Here is a 17,450-nt window from a genome sequence, read left to right as displayed (position 1 = left end):
AAGTACATATTAAGTAAGATTGTGCAATAATATTATTTTATTAATTACAAGGGTATTTGAAGAAAAAAATTTTAATTTTTAAATTAGCAGTTTAAGCTGTCTGAGATGGATAAAAAGGACCCTGGAGAATGGCTTAGAGTTCAAAACATCTTAAAATCAGACAAATTTCAAGGTTTTTTTTACTGTAAAGAAAAAAAAAAATCTTTGATAATAGTTAATGGCCAGCTGAGTGTGATCTAACAAGAGCATACAGCTAAAAAAAGGCAATTGTCATATGAGCTGCAGTGTAGCCCATTAGATTATTGATGTAATTACTCTCTTCAGCTTTGACATAGTCTCTTTTGGTTCTTTAAGGTGCCAGACTTCAAGCTTTTAGTTACATAAGCTTGGATATCCTCTTTAGTTTTTAAGAAGATTTCGTTATTCTTTGATCAGTAAGAACTGGAAGCCCTCCTCTAATCACAGAGGATTTTTTTCTTTTGTTATTTAAGTCATGTGAATGGGTGGATTAATTTGTGTTGTCCAACCGGGCTCACACACATTTTTTTTCTGATTTAGCAGTACCAGCTTCTATAATTAGGTTATGCTGGGCAATTTCTCGATAGTGGTAACTTCTGCTAATGAGGAGAATATATAGCAGACGGTCTGTTTTGTCTCATGATCAACAGATTGTGTATGAATGTAAACATGAGATAGCTTCCTCAGAGACTGACAGCAGTGAATTTTAACTTTAAGCTTAAAAGAATCAATTTTCCAGTGTTAGATCTTGGTTTTTTTGTTTGTTTGTTTTGTTGTTTTTCTTTTCTTTTTCTTTTGTTTGTTTGTTTGTTCTTGTTTTCAATGTGCTAGTATGCATCCACTAGCAAGTCCAGGTCAACAAATCCAGTAGCTATAGCAAGGCTGAACACTTACTATAGATGTTACTATAAAATTTGCAAAACCTTGCAATGCCTTCCTTCAACTGAACAGTTATTGATTTATTCAAAATATTTGTGACTTCACTTGAGATTCATCAAGATACCATGAGCCAGTATGTCTCTCAAATTTTATTTCAGCCATAATCCGCAAACACATAAAATATTAAAGTCTTACATACAGTTGAATCCTGTCAAATAAGATCATGTGTAGATAAATGAAGAAGTAATGATTGTATAAGAGAAGAAAAAGAAGTAGAGAATGGGACTCTGATGGTAGACAACAAATTACCATTGTCTAGTATGAGTTTATGTATGTGATATTTAGAAGTTTATGTGTAAATGGAAAGCTATACTGTATTTAGCAGCAGTACATCATATTATAAACAGCCAATTTTTATATATTTAGAAGCCCATGGCATACAATTACAAATATAGAATCTACATTTATTTTTTCATTGTTATTCATGATTTCAATAAAAGTAGGAAATGAATGTCCATTATGAAAAAACTTACCCAAAATACACATGCCCAGTGTAACCCCAACTACACAGCGGGGTCAGCTTCAGACTTGACAGTTTTTACCAGTGCTCTGTTTGTGAAACTTTCATCCTCTCAAGTATGTTTGGCATTTCTTTTTGAGCTCCTGTTCAGTCAGTCACCGTAAAGACAAACTCGTAGAACCACAAAAAATATTGAATTACAGAATTATTTGGGCTGTAATGGACCTTTAAAGAACATTTTGTCCCAGTCCCCATGCATGAGCTGGGGTGCATCCCACTAGACCTGGTTTCTCTAAGCCACATCCAACCTGACCTTGAAGACTCACAGGGAACAGGAGCCACAACCTCCCTGAGCAATCTGTGCCAGTGTCTCACCACCCTCATAAAGAATTTCTTCCTAATGTCTAACTTAAACCTAACCTCTTTCAATTTAAGACCAAGAACCTATATATCTTTTGATGCCCACTGAATTAGGCCTCCTGTGTCACTATGGGGATATGGACATCTCACACCTTTGGAGCCCTTTGAACTTACTCTGTTTCCATTTTTTTTCTCTGAAGACAGAATTACCTTTGCATGACCTTTGCAGATTTTTCCTTGCAAGTTTCTAAACATAATGTCTTCTTTGACTGATCCAAATTCTCCCTGATTTGCATTCACACTTATACAGAATGAGTCTCTGTTTTCACTTCTTCAGGGAATTCCATAGTGAATTCAAAATCCTAAATGGATGATAGCATTTTACACTCCCTCTGAGTAGGTGTAGCAGATTGCCTAGGTGCAAGGGAACAGCAAACCAGGACACACATACATCAGACTCACTTTCATCCTCAAACAAACATAACTGTATTTAGCTTCTTGGATTTTTTTACTCAAGTTTTTACCACTTACATTCTGTGAGCCTTAAAATACAAGTGTTAGAGATGGGTGAATGGGAACAACAGTCAGAGAGGTTTTGATCAAAGAAACCTGAATTAATTTAGGCTCCATTTGCTGTCCACTGAACAGTTAAGGGATTATATTTATCAGTTAGAATGAATGTGTAGGAAATTATGGGTGAATGTTCTATAAACCATATAGTGAAAAATAAATACATACAAAAATCAAGCATGTTGCTGCCAGGGCTGGATACTTGCATCTGAGTGACAAGCTGGTCTGTTGTAACTGCCTTTGGTTATTCTATCTTCAAGAGGTAATTGGATAAGCACATAATTCAGAAATGCCTATTTTGTATTAAAAGGTAGTTAAAATATTCCTAGATTAGAGTTACTAACTGGATGCATTGGTTTCAAAATAATTGCTGCCTGAAATTCTCTTATCACCTACTTAAGGTCTGAAGATTCAGTTTCTCACCCATCAGCCATACAGAATAAAATAATAATAATTAAAAAAAAAATAAAAATCTATAGTTCAATCAATCTGTTGTGATGTTGCTTGGCCAGACATCTGGAAGTTCAAATTTTCAAAGATAGGAATAATTTAGTGGTTGACTACCTTTGTGATTTTCTTCCCCTTTTTCATTCTGTAACCTGTGGTTACTTATTACATTCTGTCAGTCAGAATACGAGGGCATTTATCTAAGTCCATTATTTACAGTATTTGCAATGGACCTGAAACTTAAAGGTCTGCTGCTATACAGGGTTTCAGGGAAATATTTCCCCACTTCCTCCAAATATACTGATCAAGACTTCTATGTGATGGAAAGAGGAAATATACCTTTCCATCAAAATTAACCATGCTCACATGCATGATGAATAGTGGTAATTTTTAAACAGGCACGCTCTGCTTTAAAATTTTTTGTTATCACTATCATGAAAACTGAAGTGATATTTTTCAAGAAAGGGGAGAGAATCAGGCAAGTTCCTTAGTCACAGAAAACTGGGTTGAATGGGAAGGATAAGCTTGCACCTCACCAGCACAATTTCCAATCTTTCTGTTTTCACTCGTGACAGGAAAAAAAAAAAAAAAAACAAACAAAAAACACCTTAGCCAATTAAAATGCCATCTGATTTAGGGTTGATGAGTTGGTGCTATTAGCATTTTTTTCACTGTTATGGTGGGGAACTGACCCATAGATAATGATGTTGTCTTGATTACCTGCTTTCTTATACTGAATTGACTGAATGCTTTGGATCTATTCAGAAGGAATGCATTTAAAATGCTTTTGGTAGTGGTCTGTCTTCTATAGTGGAACTTAGAAAACAAGCAAACTCTCAGGAAATTTTTTTTCAAAGAACCTTGTGCAGGCATGATTAGTGTGCAAAAAATGCAGTATTACTATTACATAAGTACAGATCATACCTTACTTACTGGAATAACTTCTTAGTAGTTTTTGTATAAATCTAATATAAATCTAATATAAATCTAAAATAAAAACAGATGGGTTGCTAACAAAGCATCATAAAAAAAAATCCAAACCAAAGCTTTCTCTTGATATTACTAGAAACAATAAGCTACAAATCATATTTTAAATATAAAAAAAATCTGTTATTATTAATACCAGTAACAGCAATATTTTAAATGTTTAATGTATACTTTGTATGTCTAAGCATATTTCTAAATCTCTACCAAGATTAGTACTTACTGAGCAAATATATATTCTTTAGATGTATGGGACAAAATATTGAAAGCAAAATGACTTTCTGCTCTCTGAACCTTATGCTACTGATATCAATCAATACTGGCAGAATTTTTCTTTCTTAATCATAGTATTCGTTCCTCTTCAATGTGTCCAAAAAGGATCTCATGACAGCATAATGAAAAACTCCTTGTTACATATTTAGATGAAAAATGTGATGTCTTTTTTCTCACACTGTTTTTTTTTTTGTGGTGCCTTTCTGTAATATGTCATTACAATGTATACTTATCCTACATAACCAGCAGTACAATACTCTGCTATGTCTGTGTTCTTTCATATAATCCAGAATTTATGAGACCCTATGACATCAGAGAGACCAAATTTTGAATCAATCCAACATATCCCTTGCTTCACTACTCAGAATTTGGAGGTAACTTGTGATTTTCCAGGCTTTTGGGATAACAAGTGTCTAATTGGCACTGAAATGAGTTCCTAACTCTCAGAAAGTTCTGTCCTAGGAGACTAAGAAAAGCAAGTGTGAACACTTGAAAGTTAGTTTGAATGATTAGTAACACCTTTTTGTAGTTAATAACAGCTTTTTCCTCTAGGTGACACATTAGCTTAATTTTAACTTCTTCATTATATACTCTACTCCCAAGGTATCACAGCTATATTTTATACCACCACCCAAGTGGCTTGTAAAAGACAGAGGCTTTTATGACTTTTAAAATAGAACTAGCGAGTGTGTTCCCATAGAGTTATTTAACTTGATTCTTTCCCTTGTACTATTGAAATATGATATGACAAATCCATTGCTTTTGCACCTTGGAAATATCTGCCCGAGCTTTTATTCTTCTCTCTTTAAATTAAAGAAAGAAAATGTGGTGGCTGCTTTTGAGGGCTTTTTCACCCACAAATGTCATGATGCCTTTCTTGGTAAATTTCTCTTATGCCTATGCATATTCATTTTTATATACTTGATGATATTTTGCAGTTTTATATGATGTGGTAAAAGATGGTAAAAATAGAGTAGATTCATCCTGGCTTTCCAGGACAATAGAGATGATATAAGAAATGGAATTGGCATGAACATCATGCAGTTAACATCATGTCTCTTACCATCAAAAGTTTCTTCTGACTTTGACTTTCAATCTCCTCTACCTTGCAAACATTAAACATTTTTTTTTCTCTTCTCAAATGAGAGGACTATTGTTACTTTCAGAAAATGTATAAAGTGAAAATTTAAATCCAGGCCTGATACATTGCTTTATGTGTTTGAGCCTGTTTTTCACCTGTCCATCACACTTTAAATGAAGCGGTTACACTGAGTAAAATCTATAGAAATATTGAGTAGGTGGTTGCTAAGGCAACACAAAAAACTTCCTCTCCACTTCTATTTTATCCTGTCGTTTCTCATGGTCACTAAAATCTATGTTTTTAAAGTTTAACTAACTATAATATAATGCAAATCGAACACATTAAACCATTATTTTTTACAATATATCATGTCTTACCATTGATTCAAATAAAATATTTTTTAAAAAAAGAAGATATCAACCAAACTGATGATTGGGTAACAGTGATGCCAATGAAGTTGCAATTTTGTGTTTCTCTTCATTTTGGGAAAAAGTATCTTTATCTGACTGTTACAAAGAGAAAAATTTACAACATTATTTATATTAAAAGTTTAAAAATAATATTCTTAGAGTCAAGGATAGGCTACTAATTAAAAACATTTGTTTAATATCTATTAATTACTTGATGTTGAGAACTTTCAAGGTCAGCCTCTTAATCAATTTTATAGGATCAGATGCACCTAATTTCTCAGTGCAGTTGTGAATTTGGTAATTTACAACTGACTATTCTAACGAAAAGACTAAATGTTTATGCTGCTTCAGGAGGACTATTTCACAGTACATTAACAGTGTTTATATTGGAATCAACTGGAACACTGCATCTCTCAGTCTATGGATACTTGCAAATTGATGTGCATAGTTTATGACATAAATTCATGACTTCTCCAGCCTGCTAGGCTCTGAAAGCAAATTGGACAATGAACCCTGATTGTGTTTCGTTTATTTTAGGCATCAGAAAAGTCTTACTTAATAGGCAATTTCACTTCCAGAGTATTCTTTCTGTAATTTGTAAAGGAATTATCATGAGATTGCACACTTCCTGCACTACCAGGCAAGGAGGACACAAAATCCTTTGGAAGAATGCTGTGGACCAGATGGGAATGGATTCTTTTCAGTCATGTCCATTGAGAGGACAAGCAGCAATGGTCACAAACTGGAACACTGAAAGTTTAACCGAAACATAAGAACTTCTTTACTTTGAGGGTAGCAGAGCACTGGAACAGGCTATCCAGAGAGGTTGTGGAGTCTTTCTCTGGAGGCATTCAAAATGTATTCAGCCCCTATCATTCTGTGATTCTGTAATTCTATGTTATGAATTTAAGGACACTCCACTTTTTTCTTTTTTTTTTTAAATACTCAGCTAGATAAGTTAACTAGCAAAGGAAAACCCTTCCCTTAGAGTTTATCTGTTATTGCAAATCTGAAACTTGAAAGGTGATTTTCTGTTTAAGGGATAATAATAAAAATAAAAATAAATAAAAATAAAAGTAAAAATAAAAATAAATAAATAAAAATTAAAATTAAAAAATAAAAATAAAAATAAAAAAACAAAGAAAAAAAGAATTAATTATTCTGATGATAGGAAATGGGCAGTTTTTGTTAATGATTCTCACAGCACAGTTTCATCCTGGGGTAAAGAAGATAATGATATTAAGCAGAGTCACAGTCAGAAAGCAATTTTATTGAAAACCATTTGTCTCAGGACAAAGAACTTCTGTGTCTCAGGAGTATGCTCTAGTCACAGGCTTGATTTAAGGTCTTTCTCAGTTTCTCAGTTATTATCAGTAATATTTAGATTTTCTTAAGGTCAGAGACAGAGAGAATAACAGTGACTGACATCCTGCTCCAACAAACGTTTTAATATCGTTCTGTGCAGAAGGACAGGGATTTAAATAGGAAAAATTGGTACAAACACTTTGCAGAATAGCCTGTGTCCTAGCATTTTCTTAAAAAAGTCATAGAATGCTGATTTAAAGACTTGTATTAAATCAGACAAAAGAGAGTAAACTTAATGAGAAGAATAAGCCATTCTTTATTCTACCAAATTGTTCACAATTTACTCTTCAAATTACTATATTTCTCAGCCACTCTACTCAAATTGAGACTGCAAAATAGAATAATGTATTTTTTTTTTTAATGAAATGTAATTATATCAATTGGAAGCAAGAGACTAACACAAACATCTATACATTTTAAATGTCAACCAAGAGCCAATAATGTCAAGTGATTCTGAAAACACAAATGAATTTTCAGATGCATAAAAGAATTGTCAGCAGGAAAAGATTATAGCAATACTGAAATTTGCTCTGAATTTCTTGGAACTACTAGGATTAAATGTTTTATAGAGTGAATAAACTCAAGAGATAACTTTTTAAGGAAAAGTTAACCCAAGAAGAATTTAAAGAATAGTTGGTCCCACACCTCTAAACAGAAAAATACACATCTCAAATATTGTTCCCAACTCCTCTTGTCCTGTTTTCTCCCATGTATTTTGGCCCAACAACCTTTAGGAAAATCAGTGTCAGTGGTTTTCTGAGTGCATTGCATCTGCATGATGAAGGAAACCAAAGAAAACTCATGGACAAAATAGAAAATACAAGCAGACGAGGAAGGAAAAATTAAATCATGTACATGAACATATAAATGATATATTTGATTGGCATTCACACTGAATTTTTTTTAAATTACACTACCATAACTGTCAGAGATCTTCAAGCTGATATGAACATGACTGTGAAGCTGTGGGCTCAGAAACATTCCTTGTAGTACCAGAAGCTGTATTGTGCCACCAAAGCAGATTACAGTATTTATTCAGCTAGCAATTCCAGAGTTAAAATACAATTCAAAGTTATAATTACACTTAATTTTTTCTGGATTACAGAGAAACTCAAACTCATATACCTAGACATGTAAGGCATATACATCTCTACATACTATATATGTAGACATTATTAATAAGGGATATTAAATATTAAGTGGATATTTTTTGTGTATGTATGCATACATGCAGGAGTACACTAAATGATCTTTGAGATCCTACTGAATCCCAGCCACTCTATGATTCTTTACTTAAATAGGCATACACATATACATTTACATTACATTGATAAATTTATTACTTCTCAACATTCCACTGAAAAATCTGTATGTATTTATGTAAGACTCACATGTAGTATATATTATTTGATATAATATGATGTCTTTGGCATCTGGGACTTTATGTCTTTTTTTTTAGAATCTAACCCATAATTTCTTAACTATCATCATGGTGAATTACGTTCAGAGTTCATAACAAACTTGAACAAAACCAATTCAAATTAACGTCACTTTGAAGAAACTGAAACATGAATTATGAAAAAATCGACTCAACTGAAAATGACATATGAATTAAGATTCATAATTGCATCAAACCTACATTATTCATGCCAGTGCTTTAAAAAAAAGTATCTTCTTCAGCCTTTAATTATCTCCACAATAAAATTAGATGCTTTAATTCTTTCCTTTTGTTCTGTCATTTTAGAAGTTATTATCTAAATGTAGCATGTCAAGTTATCTGATTATAACTCTTAACCTTGCATTTTGGCCTCTTCTCGCATTCAGTTCATCAAGAAGTAAAGAAAAATATTACAAAAGACACAAATAAGCTAATGAGAAATATTTCAGTGAGGGTTGTTTTTTTTCCCCAGGTCCAAGTGGGACTCAGGTGTTTAAACACAGGTATGAAGTGCTGTTTCAGGTAATGCAGTGATGAAGGAGCAATCTGCCACCCCTGTTTTCCATCTGCTACATCTTCAATGACACCAAATTCTTACGTTACACACTTGGATTGCTCCCTGGATGTCTGCTTATTAAAAACTGTCTAAACAACTCCAGGGTTTAAGTTTTAAAATACAGGTAACCATTTACAGTAAGGATGCCTGTTGCTTATCTATGGCATGGTCTTTTCTTAAAACTTTTCTTCCTTTTCATTGTGGGAACTCTGATTCTTAAACCCTGTCTTCATTTCCCCATGAAAAAAAATGCCTTAACAAATAAATATTTAAAAATGGCTAATTTTTTCACTGCCAACACAATTACTTTTTCCCCAGTGTTCTATCACATAATTTCTTCTTCAGCATCCTATAGCTACATTTAAGTTGACCCAATGCAAGTAACAGCTTGAATGTCCAGGGAGTTGTCCTCTTTACAACCTGTGTATGTGGACAAAACACATCATAACTACAGTGGACAGAGTTAGTGACCACAAGAGGGGATGTTCATGATATAAAACTGGTAAGATTTCTAAAACATCAATCTCTGTCCCTGATGACCAGGTTATCAAGACCTGGAAAGCTGCCCAATGGATCACTGTTGGAGCATAGCGTTCTTCATATAACTTCATTCACTGTACCACCAGCAGACCGTCACATATGGGTCTTTGAAATTCTTTTTGCTTTTTTTTTGCCTCTATCTACATGATTCACATTAATTTTCTCTGTTTGCATGTAAAGGTTGTCTTCAAATTGTGCTGCAAGTAGCTTAGTTCCAGAACTTTAATAATTCTCTATAAATGTGCTCTAAAATAGATGACTTAACATCATTGATTGCTTGTTGCAATGCAGCTTATGAAGCATATTCTCATTTGGGTTTTCACAATCTTGATACAATATATACAGATACTGCTAGTCAACTGTGCAAAGCCTTTGGGATAGAAAAAATGCAAGCAGGCATGGGGAGCAATGTGCTTTTCTAACTCCCTCAAGTCTCTTCAGAGGGATGTTTCATTATGTCAGTTCAGGCAATGTAAAGTCTGAGAGCTGAACCATGCAGTCACCACCTTCAATTATTCACAAATCCACTACAGAACGCACAGGAATGGCTGACAGCCTTGTAGGGACACCACTGTGACAGCTCTGTTCTCTGGGCTCATATTATCTGATCTGGTGCAGCCATTCAAGTTCCTTAAAACAGGTAAATTATTTAGAGTGCTGTTTCTGGACCTCCTATTTGTTGTAGTTGTGCTGCCTCCCTCCTCCTCTGTCTTTGAGAGCATTTAACAGTGTCTTCTTCAGTTTTGATAAATTTTCCATATTTCCTAATAAAGAAATAGCAAGAAATGAATGTCTTCACAAGGTTTTGGAACAAGGTTTTATAATCTAGTGAATTTTGTTAAAGAATTAGCCTATTATTAATAGGTCTGCAAAGAGTAACTTACTGAAAAGGAAATTTGATCTTCTTTTTATAGATCAAAAATTGATCTATATTTTTTAATCTATTTTGATAAAAAAAAATAAAAAATATATATATTACTTTATTGTAATGGGAACTTAAAAGGTGCTCTGACCAGAGAGCACCCTGACCTTCTGTAGCAATCTATGTGTCCTCTAACTGGCAAAATAGCTTTATCTGCCATAGGAAGTACCATTTATCAAGTTATTATTCAAGTATCTCCTTGAATTTCCCTTTCAAATGGCAACATAAGGAAGAATGAGAATTAGATTGTTTGGTTTAACATTTATTCTTGACACTCATAGATTAAAGTCTCAATTAAGGTTACAGAGTTTAGTTTTTTCTTTCTTATTTACTAGTCTTTCCATTCATGTACAAGAGTAAGTAACTGTCAGTAAATTAAGATCTTGCACACACTTGTGATTTACAGGCTACACAGTTCTGGAAAGAGGCTACACACTGCTCTTTATTCAGAACATTTTTGAAAAAGTCTGGGGTTTTTTGCCACTAACAATGGAAGTTACGAAAATAGTGATAAATCCAGAGCTGCTTCGTCATTTGAGATATCTAGCCAGGTGAACTGAAAAACCCACATATTTTTATTTTAGAAAAGGCAGTAAAATACATCAGAGCACTGGAAACTCTGGCCAAGGATTTTTCAGACTATATTTAGTTTCGCCTTTACCCTATCAAACAAATCTTTTCAGGTTTTGTTTGCATTTATTGTCTACAAGTTTAGCGGTCTTCACACAGTTATTACACAATGTCTTATTCTCCTTCATCTGCTGCAAGAGTTGACACATCATAGATGATATTTCAGGAACCTCTGATTTTAATGTTTTTGGCAAATTTATATAAAGCTATTATGTTTTTTCTTTCAAATGAACAGGGTTTCTGGCCCTGAAATTGTTCTGCAGAGTATCCCAGTAACTGCACCACCAGTACATACTATTTTATTTTAATTTTTCAGTTATATACTTTGTATCTTAGGGGGATATTTTACTTTCTTTGTTTATTTGTTTAAGTTTTTTTGATTTGGTTTGGTTTGGGTTTTTTGCATTGCAATGCATAGTCATGATCAGAAATTAGTTTTCTACCAACATTTTCTTTATACTCATGATCCTTCATGATCTATTATTCCCATAGTTATGCACTTGCCTTTCTCTCTCTCTTTTTTTTTTTTTTTTTTTTTTTTTTTTTTTTTTTTTGTGCACATATTTTTAGTACAAAGGGCTTACAAATATATTTACAAATCAATTTTTCCCATCTGAACAGCTTACCCACATCTCCAGCAGTAAGTGTAACAGTATATGGAAAAATCTAAGGCAGATGACATCTTAAAACAATATAGGATTATTAATACCAGGCAGTTTGGTATGTCAGGTTGAAAGAGATAGATCTGCAGGGGATCTTCAGGATCTGCAGGTCTTCATGGTTTAGAAACAGATAAATAGATGGTAAACATATAGTGAAGACAGCTTATGGGATCAAATCTTCTGTATATCTTTATCTTCTGCAAGTCACAGAATTATGAGGATTCTGCAAGGATACAGAGCATGAGATAATTGTATTTTGTAGAACATCTGCTTATAAATCAGCATTCAGGCTGGAGACCTAAAAGTTTAATTTTGGCTGAATTACAGTTTTGCTTAGCAGGTTTTATTACTGGAACAGGATGAAGACAGAGAAAAACACAAATAGATTTCACATTGTATTTCTCCCTGAGATATGCTTTTGTACAATATGGGCTGCCCTTTAAGAGGTTATAAAAAAACATATTCTGTTAATAGAAAATAAGCTAAGTGACTGCAAGTATCGTCAGGCTTTTGCAGGTGTTATTCTTCAGTGCAGAGTAGAAAAATAAAGCTTTTTTACTGTGTTCATTAAATACCACTGAATTCTTTCTGGAACACTTTCCCCTTCCCTCTTCTCCTCTTCACAGACCTCCACCTTGTTTTTTTTTTACTTATATTACCTATATGTTACATCCCAAACTCAGTCACAATGCAGGGTTGTAGACTGCTGTCTGTCTACTTTACAGATGCTGCTTATCAGAGTACATTAAATACTGTCTACACTAATGATAAACTCTCAGTAACCTCAGAATCTTTATTCAGAAATGACATCACACCTATCTCAAGATTTCTGGGTTTTTCTTTATTTTTTCTACTCTGTAAAACGCAGTGGCTGAAATATTCTTCAGTCATGGTTGTTAGTACATCTCTCCCTGTGTTCATCCCTAGATATCTCCTGATCTGATGACTTTTTGAAGTTTCAGTTCCCAAGGAGTTTTCTTATTTCTGATTGATTCATGATAATTTCTTTTTCCCTATCACTAGAGCTTTCCCATCCGCCTCCCTACACTCCTTCCCCACCTGCCCCAATTTCCTCTTTTCATATTTCCCTGTTGTTCCCAAATTTCCATTTATATCCCTGAGCAAAAAATCCCTTCCTTTCACCTGTATTCTTGTAAATACCGTTTTTAGTATACAGACCTACTATCCATGGTCAATAAAACCACTGCCTCCCAGCTATAAGATCTATAAAGTTTCTTTGAGAGACAGAAACATCCTCTGGGTCAGTCAGAACAGCATCTTTCTATTTAAGCTGCCTGGGCTTTCAGACTCATTTATTTTTTATAATTATTATTATTATTTTTTTATTTTTATTCTTGGCTTCTCTTTCTCTGTTTCCTCGGTTTGTTTGGCTTTTAAAGTGTCTCGAGGCTGCTAAGCCACAGTCTCAGCTGGGGTAAACTGCTATATTTTCATAGAGGAAATTGTGTTGATTTATGCAGTATGTGGTCTAATTTCTGTCTATAGCAGATTAGATTTTCTTGCAATATGAATCTGTGTTTTGCTCTAGATGTGGACTTTATAGATGCCTAAAATTAGCTTGAAAATTGCTTATGGCCAATGACTCATTCTAAGTAATTGTGCTATATACTACAATTTATCATGGATCTGATACAGTTAACACCTAAAACAGGAAAATCATTGTGGGCCATTGATGAGTGCATTTATCAGAGCTATATAAATAGTATTAGCTTTTGGTGTAGAGTGGTGGGGCAAATGAGAGATAATTAACATTAGTTACTGAATTATGTAGCTTTATTGGATCAAGACCCCTAAATATAAAACTAAGCATTTGACAACTGAGCTGTCTGAAAATGTGTCTTTACTGAAATAAGATTCCTTCAATTCTATCTGATTCTGAGGGCGAAAAAGGCAAAAATGTAGTAAATAAAAGTAGTTTATGACTGTGTGCCTTTTTTTGTTGGTTGTTTTTTTATTGTTGTTTTTTTTATTTTGGGGGTTTTGTTTCTTTTTTTAATTGTTTTATTTTGTTTGTAAGATTGCTGTTTATGGTTGTTTTTTTTTTTTTTCTATTGGTGGGTCTGAGAAACAAGAGGAGCAGCACTCTCAGGAGATCTAGCAGGTATTTCTCATTCAGTCTGAAGCTATGGTATTTGCTCCCAAATGCTGCTAAATTTGTAGTTCTATCAAGAAAATTCTGGTGAAAAAAGAACAGAGGACCAGTGAAGGTGAAGAAGAACCATGTTTGCAGGAAGATGATTGTTCCGTTGCATTGTACTGGAATGTACATTGTTTTGTCTGAGGTGAGATTTTCTGAATAGTATTTTATTGAAATCTGTCACTGTCACTTTCTCCATGCTTCTACTAAGGAGCAATTATTTTATATTTGGGTTTTAAAAAAAATCCTGGGCTCACATGTCAAAAGATATACTTATTATTCTTTTAAATCTATACAAAAAATTGCAGAAGGACAAAGAGCTGAATTTCCCTGACAGAGGCTGCACAATAAAGCATGAAAAAAGAAATAAAAATAGAAAGGTGTTATTGCTTTTTTTAATCTAGTAAACTTCTTCCTCCGTGGGATAAAACATTCTTTTTTTTACTTGGCATTTTTACCAGTAGAAAACGACATTTGTTAGAGACACTGAAATATCTGTAATTTCTGCTTTATGTATCCTTTTTGGATATAAAACCTGCCCAGGAAGAGAAAATGCTGTATTAGACAGGTAATTTTTCCTAGCAGTCTTCTCTTAGACCAGTAAGAGAGATTTCTGCTGTGTCTGGAAACACTGCTCTGTAAAATGAAGGCTGCTGCACTTACTCATTTTAGAGGAACAATATTTTTGCATTATTTCATAGACAGGAAGTGTCTAAAACTGTTCCCCAGTTGACAGTAGTGTGTTGGCATCCACTCCAGACCACATTGCAATGTCTATGTTGTTAGAGGCATCTGACTCCCCTTGTACCAGCAAGGAGACATCTGGTTCATAACTTTTATCATAGTGTGTCTCTTGATGTAGCATCACCATCCTCCATCAAGCATGACAAAAGCTCACACTTGGAGATTGAAAGCCCATTTGCAGTGTCATTAATTTCTAATTGAATTCTACCTACAAAATGAATTCTACCTAGAAGAGGATACATACAGCCAAAGCTACACCTGTCTAAAAAGAAATGTCCAATTTGGACATTAAAGTGTTATTCATTGGGGTGTTTTCTTACCCCAATTAACAAGATAATGTGCAGCATGGCCTGGATAATAAGTAACCATGTTGTACCTTAGCAATTAAAATGGTGTGAAATGGAAATTATATCAAGGTGTTGTGCTCCACCACAGTGTTTGATGCTGCTTCCTTTGTGAATAAGGGCCCTGAGACAACTCAGCGAGTGTTGGTGGTCTGACCAGTCTCTGTGCCTGTCAAAATACACTCAAAGCATTTCCACAGACAATTTGAGATAAAGTAACTCTCAAAGTATAAGGTTTATAATGTGTTACCCAGTGGGTTCAACTTTAATTTCCTAAATAGGTACCTTTCACATGGAGATATAAATCTACAGTGAGATACTGTTGGATTTTTTTTTTCTGATCACTTTGTGAGTGGTGCTTACCCCATAAGAGAGCCATACTGTTTAGCTGACCTGCTGAGTTAAAAAGAAAGGAATAAAAAAGCACACCTGGACACCTTTCAGTATGAGTCACCATGTATTTTTGCAAGAACCCTTTTTCACTGCTGATAATGGTGCACTAAAATTCAGCATGAGGAAAATGCAGCATGAACCACAAGATGGTACACCTCATGAGCATAAAATCAAAGTCTATCAAGTTAACTGCTCACTGTAAATTATTGATTTGGTTTTATTTATTGCATACAATTAAGCAGCACATACTGTACCCTATAAATGACTGTTACAGGTTTGCCTTGATAACTACTTAATTTACAGCTCACTTTGCAGTTACTGCTGTGCTTTAAGGGCATGGCTGCCAAAGCAAACAGTGAAAAGAGCAAACAAGAGTTTCAGAAACAGACAAAAAAAAAAAAAAGTGTTAATTATTTTTGTGGGCACAGACAACAGGAGGTGGGGAAGGAGAAAGGAAAGGAAAGGAAAGGAAAGGAAAGGAAAGGAAAGGAAAGGAAAGGGAAGGAAAGGAAAGGAAAGGAAGGGAAAGGAAGGAAAGGGAAGGGAAGGGAAGGGAAGGGAAAGGGAAGGGAAGGGAAGGGAAGGAAGGGGAAGGGAAGGGAAGGAAGGGGAAGGGAAGGGAAGGGAAGGGAAGGAAGGGAAGGGAAGGGAAGGGAAGGGAAGGGAGGGAAGGAGGGAAGGGAAGGGAAGGGAAGGGAAGGAGGGAAGGGAAGGGAAGGGAAAGCAAAAGGGAAAGGAAAGGAAAGGAAAGGAAAGGAAAGGAAAGGAAAGGAAAGGAAAGGAAAGGAAAGGAAAGGAAAGGAAAGGGAAATATTTTGTTCCATCTGGGGACAATCTGACCTGTTCAATTCTGTCAAGCCAATTAGTATCTTTCTGACATTATCTGAAATTATAGATTTGGGAAAATACAGTCTTTCCATTTCTGTGGTCTAGTCTTAACATTTGAAGACTTATTAATGAGGATTAATTGTTTGCAAAGCTTTGATGAAAGACCATTGAATAGTTCAGTAAGTACTCATTGCCAAGAAGGAAAAACAACAACCAACCAACCAACCCACCCATCAACCAGAAAAAAAAAAAAAAAGACACCAAAAAGCATCCAGCAAGCATTTTCTACATCCAAAGTGGTGAAATTTCAGAGCAAGAAGATGCTTTTCAAATTACATATGTTGATAAATATATTTTTTCTATGTATTTTCTGTGCATCTGTCTTACTAAAATCACTACAGATACATTTTGGAAGTACTAATGAGAATTTCTGCTGCAATCTGAATAGGCTGCTGCTCAGAAGAGGAGTGTGCACATTCTTTTTAGGATACATTCAGTATTTATGAGGGATGAGAAAGTAGTCATTTAAAAAAATTATAGTTCTGTGTCATTGCCTTAGTGCTTTTCCACAGTAGACAAATTAAATTGAACTTTCATTCAGCAGTCTTACTAGCAAAATGACTCCTCATATTTTACTATAGTTACCAGTGGAAGTATTGGCTAACCTATTCTTTATTAAAATGTTCATTTTCCTTGTACTGCAATGCCCCTGGCCTTGGCATATTTCTTGTGAGCTGCTGCTGGAAAATTTTCTGTGCTTGGCAGAAGTCAAAAATTTATGATGTGCCTCTGAGCAGCACAGAGGCAAACAGCAGAAGCTGTTATACTTACTGCACTTTTGCAAGCCTAACTGTTAAAATGTTCATCTGATCTGAAATTCCTGTTTGTATTTCAATATTGTTTTGATGCTGCTTTTCCAAAAGAAAAAAAAAAAAAAGAACAGAAATCAACATCAATGTTCTCTTGCCCACTATGGTATACAGGAGCTGAATAATCCCATAAAGCACAGATCAAATGTTTCTGCAAGGCATTTAAAAAAATAGTAAAACAAGGATGAATTACCCTTGGTCTTGTTTAGCTGTGCTGTGCTGTGTAGCTTAAAACTGGACTTTCATTATTATGATGACTTTGGGTAAGATCAAGACCTATGTCTTAGAAGCTATGACAGCCTTTGGTTCTGGGGAAAATGTATACAGCCAAAGTTGCTGTCAGAGCCACACAGTGAAGGTAAATTCCCACAGGATGTCTGATAAATAATTCCGTGCATGAGTCTGCAAGGGTGACTTTCTTGTGAACAGTTTTTCTGCAAATGCATCTTCAATGACAGC

This window comes from Calypte anna, chromosome Z (assembly GCF_003957555.1).
Source record: "Calypte anna isolate BGI_N300 chromosome Z, bCalAnn1_v1.p, whole genome shotgun sequence".
NCBI lineage: Eukaryota > Metazoa > Chordata > Aves > Apodiformes > Trochilidae > Calypte > Calypte anna.
The sequence above is the reverse complement of the archived record's forward strand: the minus strand, read 5'-3'. Positions refer to the sequence as shown.